General features: G+C 33.7%; 1 non-coding gene across 1 annotated transcript; it reads left to right on the forward strand.

The window, feature by feature from the left end:
* Window positions 1-9,445: 9,445 nt before the first annotated feature.
* LOC112206663 (U1 spliceosomal RNA) lies at window positions 9,446-9,610 on the forward strand. Its single transcript, XR_002941101.1, has one exon. It is a non-coding gene; the product is annotated as a U1 spliceosomal RNA (small nuclear RNA).
* The last annotated feature ends 6,553 nt before the right edge of the window (window positions 9,611-16,163 follow it).

Here is a 16,163-nt window from a genome sequence, read left to right on the forward strand (position 1 = left end):
TAAAACCATCAGATCTTGACCTGGGCATGGTGGGTCATGCCTGTAATCCCAGCACTTTGGGAGGTCGAGGCAGGTGGATCATTTGAGGTCAGGAGTTCAAGACCAGCCTGCCTAACATGGTGAAACCCCATCTCTACTAAAAATACAAAGATTAGCTGGGTGGTGGTGGCACACACCTGTAATCCCAGCTACTTGGAAGGCTGAGGCAGGAGAATCGCTTGAGCCTGGGAGGCACAGGTTTCAGTAAGCCAAGATTGCGCCACCCCAGCCTGGGCAACAGAGTGAGACTCTGTCTCAAAAAAAAAAAAAAAAAATCAGGTCTCATGGGAACTCACTATCACCAGAACAACATGAGGGTAACTGCCTCCCATGATTAAAAATTACCTTCCTCCTGGTTCCACCCATGACATGTGGGGATTATGGGAGCTACTATTCAAGGTAAGATTTGTGTTGGGACACAGAGTGAAGCCCTATCAATGACCAATGACTCATGTAATACATTTAAGCACATCAATGTGATGTATGACATCAAATATACATAGATTGATGGTATAAGCATTTTTTTAAATGGAGATGCAACCTACAGTGTGTTAAAGCCTTTAAATATTATATGAAAAATACATTTTAATTTCAATAATAAGATTAGCAAGTCAACTTTTGTTAATACATCTTCCAATGGCAATGAAGTTCATGCACCAAGTGGAAAGCATATTAGCGCCTGACACTTATTATTAAAGTTAGATACTATATCCGATTACATTTAATTATTCAGAAGCTCTGTAGCATGTAATAAGATATCCTCAAGTATAATTAGAAGCACAGCAATATCTTTTTTAAAAAAACTATTTGTAGAATCTTAACAGCAATTATTATATCATATAGGTTTTTCTAAGCTTTCAGGCAGGTTTTTCTAACCATTTACTGATTTCCTTTTATGGATAGATGAGTTTTCTGCTTTTGTAAAATCAATATATAAAGGCATCACCCCCCTCCAGCAAAAAACATTTGCCTGCTATATAATTAATTATAAGCTTTATAATGATCTTTAGTCTAAACACAACTCACCTCTCCTGTACATGAACATTAAACACATTTCTTCAACAAAACTGTACTTAATAATGTAACACAATACCCTTAGCTTCTTTTAATAACATTCTGTTTGTAACACTTGACACAATGTGCTCTTCCTGTAAGTGAAACATGAACGCTATGTTGTCAGTAATACTGTATAAAATAAACAACAAGATTATATTTTTAATATTCTGGTATAAACAAACTTGCATTCTTATAGGTTGGAAGAAAGCCATAAATACAAGGTTTATGGTATTGATTCATTTTTCAATTCAGATACATGTTTACTCTTAGCAATAAGGTAACTTTTCAATTATTCAACACATTCTCATCTTATACATGTTACAATATTAGAGGTTTGACCAAGATCTTACTTTATGTTCTTAATTCCAAATAATGACTTGAACTACCTATTCTTTGACAAACCTAAACTAAACTACTACTTTTGATGTTAATTGATTTCCTCGTCTTATCTCTCCCAAAGGAATGCATAAGAGCAACAAACTCTGGTATTTTTAACACCTATTTTTGTGGTAATCCTCATAGCATAATCCCGCTTTGTGATAATACAAACCAGATATTGCTAACATTAATACCTTACTTTAGAGGAAAAAAGCTAACAGATAATATTTAAAATATTAGAGGAGAAAGCAATGAATTTATTTGTGATTTCAATACTGAAGTCTTTGTTACTCATTTTTAAACTATATGGCTTTCTTATAGGGAGAGCATGTCCATTTTATGAATGTAAACCTGGCACTCTATCTAGATACTCCAACCGTGAAAGCCAAATTACAATCTCCAACTTCTCAATACAAATCCACCATTCATTTGCTCTCCAATGTTGCCCTTCACAATAGTGATGAAATTTCCTTCCTGAAAACACTTTTGAGTATTAAAATTTACTTTAAATATATATCACAGAAATAGACACTTTGTAAAGGAGGACAAGAGACTCAGAATTTGTTAAATATGTTTCATGACTGTACATAACTGGAAAATTACTGTATGGATGTCCAAAAGTTTGACTTCAAATTTGAGAAATCTAAGCTGGTAAATAACATATTTTAGCATAATTTGGCTTGTTTGGAAAAGTTGGTGGGCTGGTATGCAAATGTTGTTGGGAAAATAAGTTATGTTAAATCATCAGAGTTCTGTTATGAAGAAGAAGATACATATTGACTTCCTAAATGTAAGAAGAAGTATAAACTCTGCAAATCTACTCAGATAGTTAGGGGCTGTTCTTTTTAAAATCCTACTTCTTTAATTATTGGAGGCAAGGGGACTTCATGCCAGGAAATTTCTGTAAAATGTATGGCAATTCTAGGAGCATTGTAACATATATTCTCATTCTATTCAGTATTAAAATACACTACTACTATTACAGACATTTAATTAAATTTGGTTGATGTTGGAAGAGTGGTGTCGAATGTTACATTAAACTATTTCCCAAATTGCACAGTGTTTATTTATTGAATTTAAGAGGTATTATTATGGAATTACAGCTGCATTACCACCTGTGTGACTTTTGATTGAAATTAGGAAAGTGTTGAAGGTTTCAGTTATCAGACAAATTATTTTATAAATCACTGACACAGCTGTGATGAGGCATACATACAGCAGCAAGAATAAGAGAAAAATAAAACGATGTTTTTCTTATTTTCCTTCTCAATTCTTATAAGTTACACATGAGAAACATCAATAGGGTTATTTGGGAATGTTATGGAGTTGTGAGTATTTCACTTCTTAAGGACATGAAATGTGTATTTTTAAAAATGTGAACACTCAAGTTTGTTTATGGTGGGAAAAAGTGCAGTTTTGTGATTAATGGAGCATTTAGATTGTGAATAACACACAACAATAAGAATGTTTCACTTCTTTTTATACCCATTTTTCTCCACAAAAGTAATTCTAACCTTAAATAGTGTTTCTATAAATCTGTCACTGAATCAATATGCTTTAATGGAGATAAAATGGAACAGGTTGATGCTCCAGTGATATAATCTAATATGTCTTTAATTACTTTGAATTTCTTACTACTGTGATCAAACCATGCCAGCAATTTAAATATTTTCATTGCGTAATATAAAATGCTGTCCATGCAAACTAAAGAATAACATTAATTACATTCTTATATTTAAGTCTTTTCCGTATCTAAAGGTACTGAATTTAGCATGCCCTCTAGTTGAAACTTCAGTACTATTACAAGATAGACTGACGACAAATCCAGTTTTATCTCTCTCCTATTGCACACCCCCCTGAAACAAGCATATTAAATTATATGAGGTTGAAAAATATCTTTATGTTCGAAAATTTAATATTTTTTCACTTGAAACAGTGTAAACCTTCAAATTGTAGCCACTGAAGATGTATTAATGTCATAAACTTACAAGCCTGTGCAACATACCCACGTAGGCATGTGTGAGCACACAAATGTGGTACTAATCTCTTTGAATATGTCAGGATCAAAGAAGTTGCAACAAAAGAATAAGGAAGCCAGTTAAACATTTCTGGTGTTCCTATGTTTGTTTATTTAGTTTTCCTCAGTCCTTTTTATGTTGCTACTAAATCAATGTATCAGACAGATTATAGCCTCAACTCTAATGATTTTGGGTGTAATGGAAAGCTTTACTATTTCAATCTGGATTAATTTAATAGCAGTACTCATGAGGCTATACCACCTTATTGGAACCTATTGATAAAGTTTCATTATAATTGCCCCACATCTATTTCTTGCAAGAGCTCCGCAGTCTGCACTGTTAGTGCAGGCAATTATTTATTCCTCTGAAAGTAGAATGCCATTGAGTTCTGTTTTGATAGTTGGCTTTTTCTTAATGTGTAAAATTCTCTGTAAGGGCAGATTTATTTGTGTTGCTCCTGAAAACATAATACAACAGATTGCGGTGTCCATTAGGTGAGATGCAAAATGTCTTCATTTGATGCTTAATACAAAGTGAAATTCTTTAAAAATTGAATTATTTCAATAACCAAGTAATATGGAACAAATGGAATTAAATATTTTCATTTAATCATCAAGAAGCTGACAGTAGTCCATATGAAAAATTGCTTCTAGGACAAGCTAAGTGTTTGATGGGAGTTTGGAAGAGGCATTCAGCATTTTGTTCTCAAATAAATGTCAACAATTTAGTATTAATGTGTCCCTTAATTATCAAGTTTTCTTTTTTTATTAGATTGACTGGCATCCCTGTTGGTATTACTAGTATATTTGTGGTAGGGCAACTATTAGCTAAACATGGGTTACTGTTTATTGCATTGAATTTCTATTTATTATGTAGAAGGAAAGATAAACTCTCACAGCTGATTCATATATGTAAGGGATTTAGCCATATATATTCATTGAAAATTTTTTATTTACAATTTGACACATAATTTTCTTGAGTTCTTATTCTGGCTGTAGTACTATTACTGAATATTCTTCAGGCTAAATAGAACAATTTCCATCCCTTGCCTGCATGTACTAACTATTCTTTCATGAAATTCTAGTGCCTATAGAGAGTTCTCCCATTTACCTCAAAGAACTCATCTATTTTGCTTAGCTCGACTTTGCTTCAAACCAGCAGATTTATCATTGGTAGAATTCAATGTTAAATAGTTTGAACATAACCTTGAAGTGAATTCTCTTCTTTCCTTGTACTCAATTACCCTCTTTGAGCTTTTCATAAAGTAAAGGACTGTGCAAAGCTGCACTGTCAGTGCAGCCAAGACCCAAGTGATAGAAGTAGGAAATGCTCTGGGGAATACTGCAAATGTAATTTCTGCTTCTTGCTTGGAAGTTTGAAGCCAGCAACAGTCTAATAGAAACCCTTTGCTTTCTGGATGATCCATTTACAGAGTGATAAGCACTGCTGTGGAGTTAATATCATTTCCAGAAGCAGACCTTTTCATACAGTTAACTATGTGTAAAATTGTCTTCCTTTTCTTCCTTATTTGATGTATATCCCAAATTTATAACCAGTCTGGCATGTACTTCCACTAAACATTCTGATCTTCCTCTTAGTATTTGATTTATGATCACTTGAAAAAGAGATATGTCTAGAATGCTTTATTACATATATTTTCTTGATACATTTTGCTTATTTTTTTAAATTCTAATGAGTCTTTAATTTTCAAATTCATTTTTCTTAATATTTTATCATTCTAAAATGTGAAGTAATTCATCTGCTTTTTTTTCTTCTATGAATATACTCTTTTAGTGCTTGTATATTCTTCTCCATAGGGCATCATTTTCCTTACCCATACAGAGTAATGTACTGTTAATAACTCTGTATTGGAATGAACAATACTTTATATACAAAATCCAAGTGATCATGCCCACGTTTCCCTTTTGTTACATTGTGTCAACTCAATTTGTTATCAATAAATCAACTTTGGAAATCTTAGCATACTACATAGTAAATTATTAACCTCGTTATTTGCAAAGTTGAAGGTTATTATCAAAATTATTCCTTTTGAGTAAGCCATTTATGCCTAGGCTAGCCAAATATAAAAGCTGTATCATTGCCCCAGTGTGGTGGCTCGTGTCTGTAATCCCAGCACTTTGGGAGGCCAAGGTGGGTGGATCACGAGATCAGGAGATCGAGACCATCCTGGTCAACATGGTGAAACCACGTCTCTACTAAAAATACAAAAAAATTAGCCAGGCGTGGTGGCACACACCTGTAATCCTAGCTACTCAGGAGGCTGAGGCAGGAGAATCTCTTGAACCCAGGAGGTGGAGGTTGCAGTGAGCTGAGATCATGCCACTTCACTCCAGCCTGGGTGACAGAGTGAGACTCTGTCTCAAAAAAAAAAAAAAAAAAAAAAAAGCTATATCATTTATTAAATTACAAATCGGGATGCTCTTCACATTGTTAACATTGATGATTGGATTTGTTTTTATATTGGTATCAATTTAATGCAGTAACTGTTAGATTTTTACAAATATGTGACACACGTGTACCCTGGAAGTATGTATGTTTACTATGCATCAATTGATCAATAAATAATCGAATGTGTGAGACACACTATTTTTGTTTGTCTTGTGTAACTATTCTATAAAAACAGAGCCTGTGGCAATGGAAATGTGCAGCTACTTACTAGTTGTTGAGATCTCTCACAATTTCTATATCCTCATGGAAAATCCTTGCTTAAAGAGAGAAATTTGAATTCTTATTCTGCTACTAACCTAAGGATTAATGATTCGCTGAAACTTACTTGACTTCAATATTTCCAAATATAAAATGTCGGCCAAAATACTACAATGATTAATTTTGCCTGTATTGGCAAAAATAAAAAAAAAATAATCACATAAGTGCCTTAAACCTAATGGGAAATTATTGTCTTGTTGTTATAGGAATACCTGAACTAAGTGTGGCTCCAGAGCTATTTAATGCTGTGACTTGTCTGCTTCATCAGGGACTCACTTTGCTTTCACTTTTTTTTTTTTTTGCACCACCATTTTAACATTCCATCTATTTTTTGTTTGTTTTGTTTTGAGACGGAGTTTCACTCTTGTCACCCAGGCTGGAGTGCAATGGTGCCATCTCGGCTAACTGCAACCTCTGCCTCCTGGGTTCAAGCAATTCTCCTACCTCAGCCTCCTGAGTAGCTGGAATTACAAGTGTGCTCCACCATGCCCGGCTAATTTTTGTATTTTTAGTAGGGATGTGGTTTCTCCGTGTTGGCCTAGCTGGCCCCGAACTACTGACCTCAGGTGATCTGCCTGCCTCAGCCTCTCAAAGTGCTGAGATTACAGGCAGGAGCCACCACACCCAGCCTCCGTCTGGCTTTTAATTTAGTAACATTTATTGATTCAACAAGAGATAGCAATTTTGACATTCGATTTTTTGCTTCCTATTTTGTAAAGTTAAAGAAACCCTTCCCAGAAGCCCTACAGAAAGTTCCTACTAATTACTCCATGAACAGAACTGCATCACACATTTCACATCTAATCCAGTCTCTCTGGTAGGTGTACTGAAACCACAGTGCTTAGCTGAGGTCAGTAAGGACTTGATAGTGGTGGATGCCCAAACAAACTAGAGCCTCTGGCAGCAGCAAGTAAGCAGGGATAGATGCTAGGTAGATAATTAGAAAGACACCCTACAAATATAGTAAGTTTGTTGTCCACGGTAGAATGAGTACATCCGTAAGTCACCCAGCACAGTAGCTGTCACATAGCGATGCTTAAAGAAAAAAGTAAACTTAAATTACTGCATTCTACCCCAATATATTGAACTTCTACAATGTTTCAGGTACCCTGAAGCCACTAGCAACATAAATGTATTGAACACATTTGCTGAAGTCAAACACCTAATGATGGACGAGTCAAAAAATACAGTATATAAATAAAACATACAAACATATGGACATACTGACTCACAAGTTAATGATACGGATGCTATGATAAAGGGAAGCACATACTGAAATGAACAAAAATAAGAGGGTATTAATCACAGATTTGGATGCAAGAGTGAGAAGCAAGTGGGAGTCAAATTTGAGTGAATATAATGATGGTGTACTTTATTCTAAATGTATGTTTTTGCCAGTCAGGGGAAGAAGAATAAATTAGATTTTCTGGGGGAAATCCTACACTATGAATTGTAGGGACAATCCTACTATTAGGAACATACAAGGAGAAAGGATGATTGTAGACGTATAGGTCCCTGCTTCCGGTCATATTTGGTTAGCAGGGAAGGGCTTCATCCTTTTTCAAATGTAACAAATTTGTACTGCATGTAATATTGAAAAGATTTGTAATTTTGGTAATATTTCAATAATAGTGAAAAATATTGGCAAACTTAAATTTAGAAAATTCTAAGCAACAATAGGACACATGGTATATGTTTAACATTAAGTTAAATGAGGGTATTAAAGATATAAATATGGTTTACATAGGAAAATAGTATATTCAAGGCAAGAAAATATTTTTCTATTTTGTTTCAACCATTTTGTAGTTTTTCTTGAGAGCAAAGATTTTCTGATTTCTAAGTTATTTTGTAGAAATTGGAATAAATGCCACAGAGGAATTTTGGCCTCATAAAGTATATCAAACACTTTATGGCTCCTGTTTCATTTTCGTACTTCCTAGTCCTTTTAAACACAGAAAACATGCCTTGGGGTTTTCCTTAAAGTCATTTTGAAAGTGTGTTTCTGCTATGACCCATCAGTATGAAATACGGTTTTCTGATAGCATGCTGGCTAAAATAAGTTTTCTTCTTTTTTTCATAGATGGATGGCAGGTTGTATATGTGAGGCCTCTCTATGTGTCTTTATGTCAAGAATTCAAACATGTTATTGAGAAATGGTGCTTTAAAATGCAAACATGCAATATAGGTTCAAAAGCTCTTCTACCATGGAAGGTTATTTAATTATATTTCAAAACTAATTTGAGGTTCAAAGGAAACAGAAGCCAAATCAACTGTTAAATTTCTATTTAACTGATTAATGTATTTACATGTTATAATGGAAACCCAACACTAACTTAATACTTTTATTTTACACTTTACATGTGACATACCTGTCTCAAGCTCTTTTCTTTTAGGAAGTTCTGATGATTGCAGGTCATGTTCCAGTCTATGTCATATAATGTGTTAACAAGTACCACAAATTTCCATAGATCTTGATGCAGTGGTGTGAGATTGCATTTTCCTGTCACTTACTATGTATAATTATCAGCTCTAAGTAGCCAGTTAGTACTTATGTAGGATCCAGTGGCTATTCTTTTTCTGTTTCTTGCACTGCATGTGGAAAGGCATTCTCCTTAAATGCTCATAGTTTAAGTGTAATAAGCTGTTTGAAATAACAAAAACGTTTTATTTAAGGGATAAACAAAGACTGTAACAGCATAATGCAGAACAAGAAACACATTAAACCCAGGTAATTAGCAAGATATACTGAAATTTTTGACACTAAAGATGTCTTGATTGCTTTCTATCTTTCTCTTCAGATCTGAGTTTGCCAATTTCTGTTTAGCATTCCTTTTCTACTGAGACTCTTATATCATTTATTGCCCATATTTTGGGCCATAAAACAAGTTTCAACACATTTTTTATAAAAATAAAATCATACCAAATCTGTTCTCTGATGCTGATGGAATCAAATTAGAGTTAAATACCAGGGAAATCATACAAAATTTTCACACTCAGAAATTAAGCAAGATACTTCTAAAAATACAGAGATTAAAAAAGTCTTACAAAGAACAAAAAATATGTTCGGGTAAATGAAAATAAAAAGAGAATACACCAAAATTTCTGGGATGCAGGTAAAGCAGTGCTGAGAAGGAAATTTACAGCACTAAACGCTTACATCACAAAGGTGGAAAAATCATGAATCAACCATCTAAGCTTGCAGTTTAAGAAACTAAGGAAAAAAATATATACTTAACATGGCAGAGGAGATATCATAATCACAAAGGTGGTTTTCCCAGGGCAAGCCTTATCCACTGCATTCCAGATGTGCTCACGCCTGTGATTTCCCCCAATGTGGAAAACTGGACTGCATAATTTGTGGTAGTGGGGGACTGCATTAATACCTTCCTCTGGCTTTTTATTTTGTTCATTTTTTTAATTTAAAAAATAGTGTGAAAAGAAGAAAATAAGCGCAATGCAAGCAGAATGAAGGAAACAATAAAGATAATAACAGAAATAAATAAAATTGAAAAAAGAAAAAAACAGAAAAATCAATAAAGCAAGAAGTGAATTTTTTAAAAAGACCAACACAGCTGACAAGATTTTAGCACAAGTGACACAGAATTTTTTATATATATATACAGACCTATATATATATATATATAGATCTATATATATGTCTCTATATGTCTATATATATGTCTATATGTCTATATATGTCTATATATGTATATGTCTATATATGTCTATATCTGTCTCTATATGTCTATATCTATGTCTATCTATGTCTATCATCTATGTCTATATATGTCTATCTATGTCTATCATCTATGTCTATATATGTCTATATATATGTCTATATATGTGTGTATATATATATATATATATATATATATATATATATATATTTACCCAGAAACTCTGAGACAGGTCTTCATTAATGCAGAAAGTTTATTTTGCCAAGGTTGACGACACACGCCCGTGACACAGCCTCAGGAAATCCTGAGGACATGTGTCCAGGGTGGTTGGGGCACAGCTTGGTTTTACATATTTTAGGGGGACATAAGACACAAATCAATATATGTCAGAAGTATGTAAGAAGAATGAGACACAAATGAACATACGTAGGAAGTACACTGGTTCAGTCTGGAAAGGTGGGACAACTCAAAGCAATTCAAAACAACTCAAAGCAAAGGCAGAAAGAAGCAAGGAAGGGCTTCCAGGTCACAGATAAATGAGAGACAAGTGGTTACATTTTTTTGAGTTTCTGGTTAGCCTTTCCAAAGGAGGCAATCATATATGTATTTATTTCAGTGAGCAGAGAGATAACTTAAAATAGAAAGAAAGGCAGGTTTGCCCTAATCAGTTCCCAGCTTGAATTTTCCGTTTAGCTTAGTGATTTTGGAGGCCCAAAATATCTTGGGGGCCTAAGATATTTACCTTTCTCTATATAGATAATACGCAGATATATAATATATATGCAAATGCAGATGTAACACACAGTAAACAGATAGGAAGAGAACACTAAGAACAAGTCTACAGACATAAATTCAGCCACTGAGATGATAATCAATTTATTAAAAAGTACAAGCTACCAAAACTCAACCAATGTAAAGTAAATAATTTAAATTCCCTTGTAGCAATTAAATCAATTGAATTTGTACTTCAAAATTTCTTCCCAAAATATATCTCCAGTTACTAATAGTTGTGCCAGAGAATTCTTTTAAAGCTTAGAGAAAAATTAACACTGATTTTATCCATTCTTCTAGAAAGTGAATGAAGAAAGAACAATTTACAACTCATTTTATGAATCCAGTATTACCCACATATTAAAATCAAACACAGGCAGTATAAAAAAGGAAAACTACAGACCAGACTTCCTCATGAACACAGGTGCAAAATATATAGCGAATAAAATATGCCAATATATAAAATTGATTACAGACTGTGACCAGGGGCTTTTATTCCAGAGATGCAAGGCTGGTTTAGTATTTAAAATCAGTCAATATAATCCACTTTATTAATAAATTAGAATAAAAAATACATAATTTTATAAACTGAAAAAATTAGAAACAGAGGAAAACCTCTTCAACTTGATAAAAGACATTATAGGAAACCTACAGCTATTATATTTAATGATTAATAACTATATTTTCTTCTTAGATCAAGAATAAGGCAAGGATATCTGTTATCACTTCTCTTATTCAACATTGTCCTGCCATAGTATCGTTCCCATTGATTGAAAATTAAAAAAAAAACTGCCCTATTTGGTAATGATATGATTGTATATGTATAAAATTCCAAGGAATGTGCACAAAAACTTCAATAATGGGCCGGGCGCGGTGGCTCATGCCTGTAATCCCAGCACTTTGGGTGGCCGAGGGGGGCAGATCACGAGGTCAGGAGTTTGAGACCAGCCTGACCAATATGGTGAAACCCCATCTCTACTAAAAATACAAAAATTGGCCACGTATGGCAGCGTGCTCCTGTAGTCCCAGCTACTAGAGAGGCTGAGGCAGGAAAATCACTTGAACCTGGGAGGCAGAGGTTGCAGCGAGGCAAGATCGGGCCACTGCACTCCAGCCTGGGCGACACAGCGAGACTCCGTCTCAAAAATAAATAAATAAATAAAAATAAAAAAGAAATATTAATTCAATAACTTGTCGTAAAATCACTAAATTAACATAGGTTTAGATCCTGACATGAGAAAGGTTTAGTTAAGATTAACAACTGTGCAGGGGAACACAAAAGTAAGAAAAAGCTATTGTGCTGGTCCTGAACTTAAAAGAAAATCAAGAAATTGCCTACAGGTCCTTAGTCATTCCCCATGCACATACACAAGAAATAAAAGTGGAGGATTCAGAAAGTAGATTTTAAAAAGAAAACCAAAGCAGAAAAAAGATTGCACAGATTGCAGTGTGTAAATGATGCCAAAATTACCACAGAAAGTTTGGAGAGTACTACATGGGGAGATGCTGCAAAATCCTCAAAATATCCAACAAAAACACCTTTCCAAGATGACAGGGACCCACACTGGGAAGAAATATCTGCAGAAAATAGACTGTCTATTTAACTGAATAGAAATATTGGAAATAAAGAAGAGAGAGAAGATGAAGATACAGTGGTTGTCTAGTTTTCTAGAGATTTGTATCTCCAGGTGACTACAAAGAGAGGTTTGATTTATATATACATAGACCCATCTAAATGTTTTCTATAGGGAACCTACTATAAAGTAAAGGCTCAGGTAGAGTAAACATAAAAAGGTGGAGACGGATATACCACCATAACATTAATAAAAATAATCCTATAGTTGCTTTCTTAAATTCAGACACAGTAGAGTTTACAATATGAAAAATTATCAGTGACAAAGGGGGTGTTATGTCATGATAAATGGGTCAGTTTTTCAAGAATACTGTAAAAAATCCTGAAGGTATATGTATCTAACAACACAGTATCAAATTATATGAGATAAAATTGGACAAAACTACAATGAGAAATTGACAAATTAATTATCATTATTTGAGACTTCAATACCTCTCTCAGCAATTGATTGATTAAGCAAGTAGAAAATAATAATAGTGGTTGACCTGAACAGCATCATCAATTAACTTCATCCAATTGACATTGATAAGAGTATTTCATTCAACGACAATAAAATACACATTCTTCTCAATTTCACATGGAACAATCAGCAAGATAGACCATATTGTGGACCATAAAACACCTTAAAACAATTGAGGAATGAAAATTACACAAAATATGTTCTGAGACCAAAGTGGAATTAAACTAGTAATCAATTACAGAAAGATAGCTGGAAAATCACCAAATATTTGGACATTAAAGAACACACTCCTATATAATACATGGATCAAAAATGACTCAAGAGAAATTTAAAAATATTTCAAACTATTAAAAATAATAAAAACTTATCAAAACTTCTAAGATTTAGCAAAGGTAGTGCTTAGGAAGATATTTATAGCATTACATGCATATATTAAAAAAGATGAAGGATTGAAAATCAGTCATCTACACTTCCACTTTGGGAATGGAGAGAAAGGAGCAATTTAACTCTAAAGAAGCAAAACAAAACAAACAATAAAACATAAAGATAACAAGTAGGATATACTTTCTCTAACCTCGGCCAATACAATGTGTCTTCTTACAATTTTGAAACTGGGGTTGAGAGAGTCAGACACGTTTGTTTGTCATAAAAACCATCATCTTGATCCTCGTCCTTGTCTCCTCCTCCTCCTCTCCCTTCTCCTTCCTCACAATAACCAAGGATATGAATAGCTTTAGGCTATTTAGCATGACCATTTTAAAACAAATGCTCATATTATCTTTCTTTAAGAACATTTTAGTTGGAAACTAGAAGCTTACATTTGGATGCATCTATCTGTTCTGTGAAATTCTTTATTAAATGAACAACATGGATCAAATTTAGTTATATGAGAGTTACCATGATGTAACCATTAAGGAATATGATGATAGTTAGAAAAATATTACACTAGAAATTGAGCTACCTATTCTGAACACTTCATATTGTGAATGCAAGAGGATTTTTTTTTTTTTTTGGACGGAATCTTGCTCTGTCACCTAGGCTGGAGTGCAGTGGTGCGATCCCCGCTCACAGCAATCTCCACCTCCTGGGTTCAAGCAATTCTCCTGCATCAGCCTACAGAGGAGCTGGGATTACAGGTACCCATCATCATGCCTGCCCAGCTAATTTTTGTATTTTTATTGAGAGGAGCTGGGATTACAGGTACCCATCATCATGCCTGCCCAGCTAATTTTTGTATTTTTATTGAGATGGGGTTTCACCACATTGGCCAGGCTGGTCTTGAACTCCTGACCTCAAGTGATCCGCCTCTCAAAGTGCTGGGATTACAGGCGTGATCCACAGCATCCAGCCTCAAGAGGCTCTTAAACACTAAATAATTTCAACTTATTTCTTGGTCCTGATCTTGCTTAATTTTTATTTTGTCCTATGATCTTTTATCAAACCACATGTATCAATATATGAATAAATAAATAAATAAATGCACATGTATGTTTATATATAACTTTGTTATTTTGCTACTCTTTTTTTTTAAACTTAAAGTCCTTTATATCCTCTGAAATTCTAAAGCTGAGAACTTTTGAAAAAATTCTTTAGAACTCCATACCAGTATCATTGTGTAAGGCAAGTACATAGTACAATAGAGACTAAGGACAACCTATATCTTGAAATAGCACCTTTGACTAAGTGTACAGAGATTTCAGAACCTTATGATAAAAGTCATTAGCATGATACAGATTCTTGATTACTTTTGTTTAAAAAAAGCTTTGAGATTGTCTTGCTTAGTGTTCTGGCCAGCTCTTTTGATTAGTCTGGAGTTAATCAGTTCTATCTTCATTCTTTTAGTAAAGTAAAATGTGTTTCAAAGTTCCTTTTTTATAAAGGGCATTGGTATCAATGCCAGTTCATTTTCTCCTGGGAAGCTACTGCAATTTTGCTGTGCTAAATGTTTGCACTAAGCACTTAGTGAAGGCTGAGGTCACCTCTCTTGTTAAAGAAGAAAAATTGTAACCCTTTAACTCAAAGTTTTCCAGAGTGCAGTGTAAATTGTAATTAAATCCTGGAATTAAAATTTTTTATGACATAGCTGTAAATTTTATCTTTACCGTTATCTATTTTTGCTGTGTGGTTAGGTAAATATTAATTTGAAACAGTATATTATGACCCAGAAACATTCATTTTATTCCATTATGGCAAATGCCTCACAAAACATAGTGATACAGTAAATCAGTTTTCCTTCAGTTGTCCTAAAACAATGCCATGTTTCAAATACGCACATCTTCTATGAAAGTGATAATGAAGTAATTATCAGTGTTTGGGTTTTCACTAATTGATAGTTTTTTAATATGTGGGGTAGCTAATACTATTGCTGATATTTCTTAATAGCAGCGATGCTATGATAAATGTTTGAAATACCCATTTAAATTTCTTATGAAATCTATAGTCTGCTTAGTGTTCTGCATGAATGAGTTGTAGTAACGTTTTACATTTGATCATATGACACTTGCTGATTTGATCATAGAACTCTTGCCTCTTAGAGAATGCTTTAATTTCTAAAGTAAAAATAATTAACAACATTTGTATGTAGTAATGATTAAAGGAGGTACTATGAAATAACTTTGCTATGCAGAAAATCATTGGCATTAAATTAGTTCTAGTTGCTTTTTCTTTAGTACCTATACACAATAAGAAATGTAAAGATTTAGACAGTTCTTTCTGGGCAAGAAAATAATTTTTATAAGGTATATTCTCTAGAATTAGAAAATAAAACTGTGAATTTTTTTTCTGAGAGTTGAATTTTTAAATTAATATATTTAGTTGGATTAAAAATATATATGTTTTAAAATAAAACAATTTCCAGGCAACTGTGCTGGGTCCTAATCTGAAACAAATATGTGAAACAGAAATGTATGGTAGAGTAGGGGAACTATTCAACCAGAAAATCGTGGAAAAGAACAAGCATCGTTAACATTCATTTAAGAGGACCTTTCTAAAAGGATAATTCAATCTATTGACTTAAACAAATTGGCGTCACTAGCTGGCCATACCCTATGAAGGATACACATGCATTTATGTGACTTAGCCTCCACCACTAAATATGAAAACAGGCTAACTCAATTTGCTTACATACGTACACACCAAGCAACCTATTGCTCCTTTTAGGAAGCGGATGAGCTCGTCATATACGTGTGAGATTGGCTGTGCCAGTGAACTTTACTTTCACAGTAAAAATATTTTTTAAAAAAGCATTCTGATATCATAGAGTTTTGATTTTGTCCGTTAGAAAAGACTGTGACACTTTGGTGCTGCTAAAATGTTAGGACTGGTGGCAAGCACACAGACTGTGGTAAATTTGTTAAAACAACGACAATGCCACTGTGAGGCTTCTTGAGAATCATGCCACAGAT

The sequence above is a fragment of the Pan troglodytes genome, chromosome 22 (assembly GCF_028858775.2).
Source record: "Pan troglodytes isolate AG18354 chromosome 22, NHGRI_mPanTro3-v2.0_pri, whole genome shotgun sequence".
In the NCBI taxonomy this organism is placed as follows: Eukaryota; Metazoa; Chordata; class Mammalia; order Primates; family Hominidae; genus Pan; species Pan troglodytes.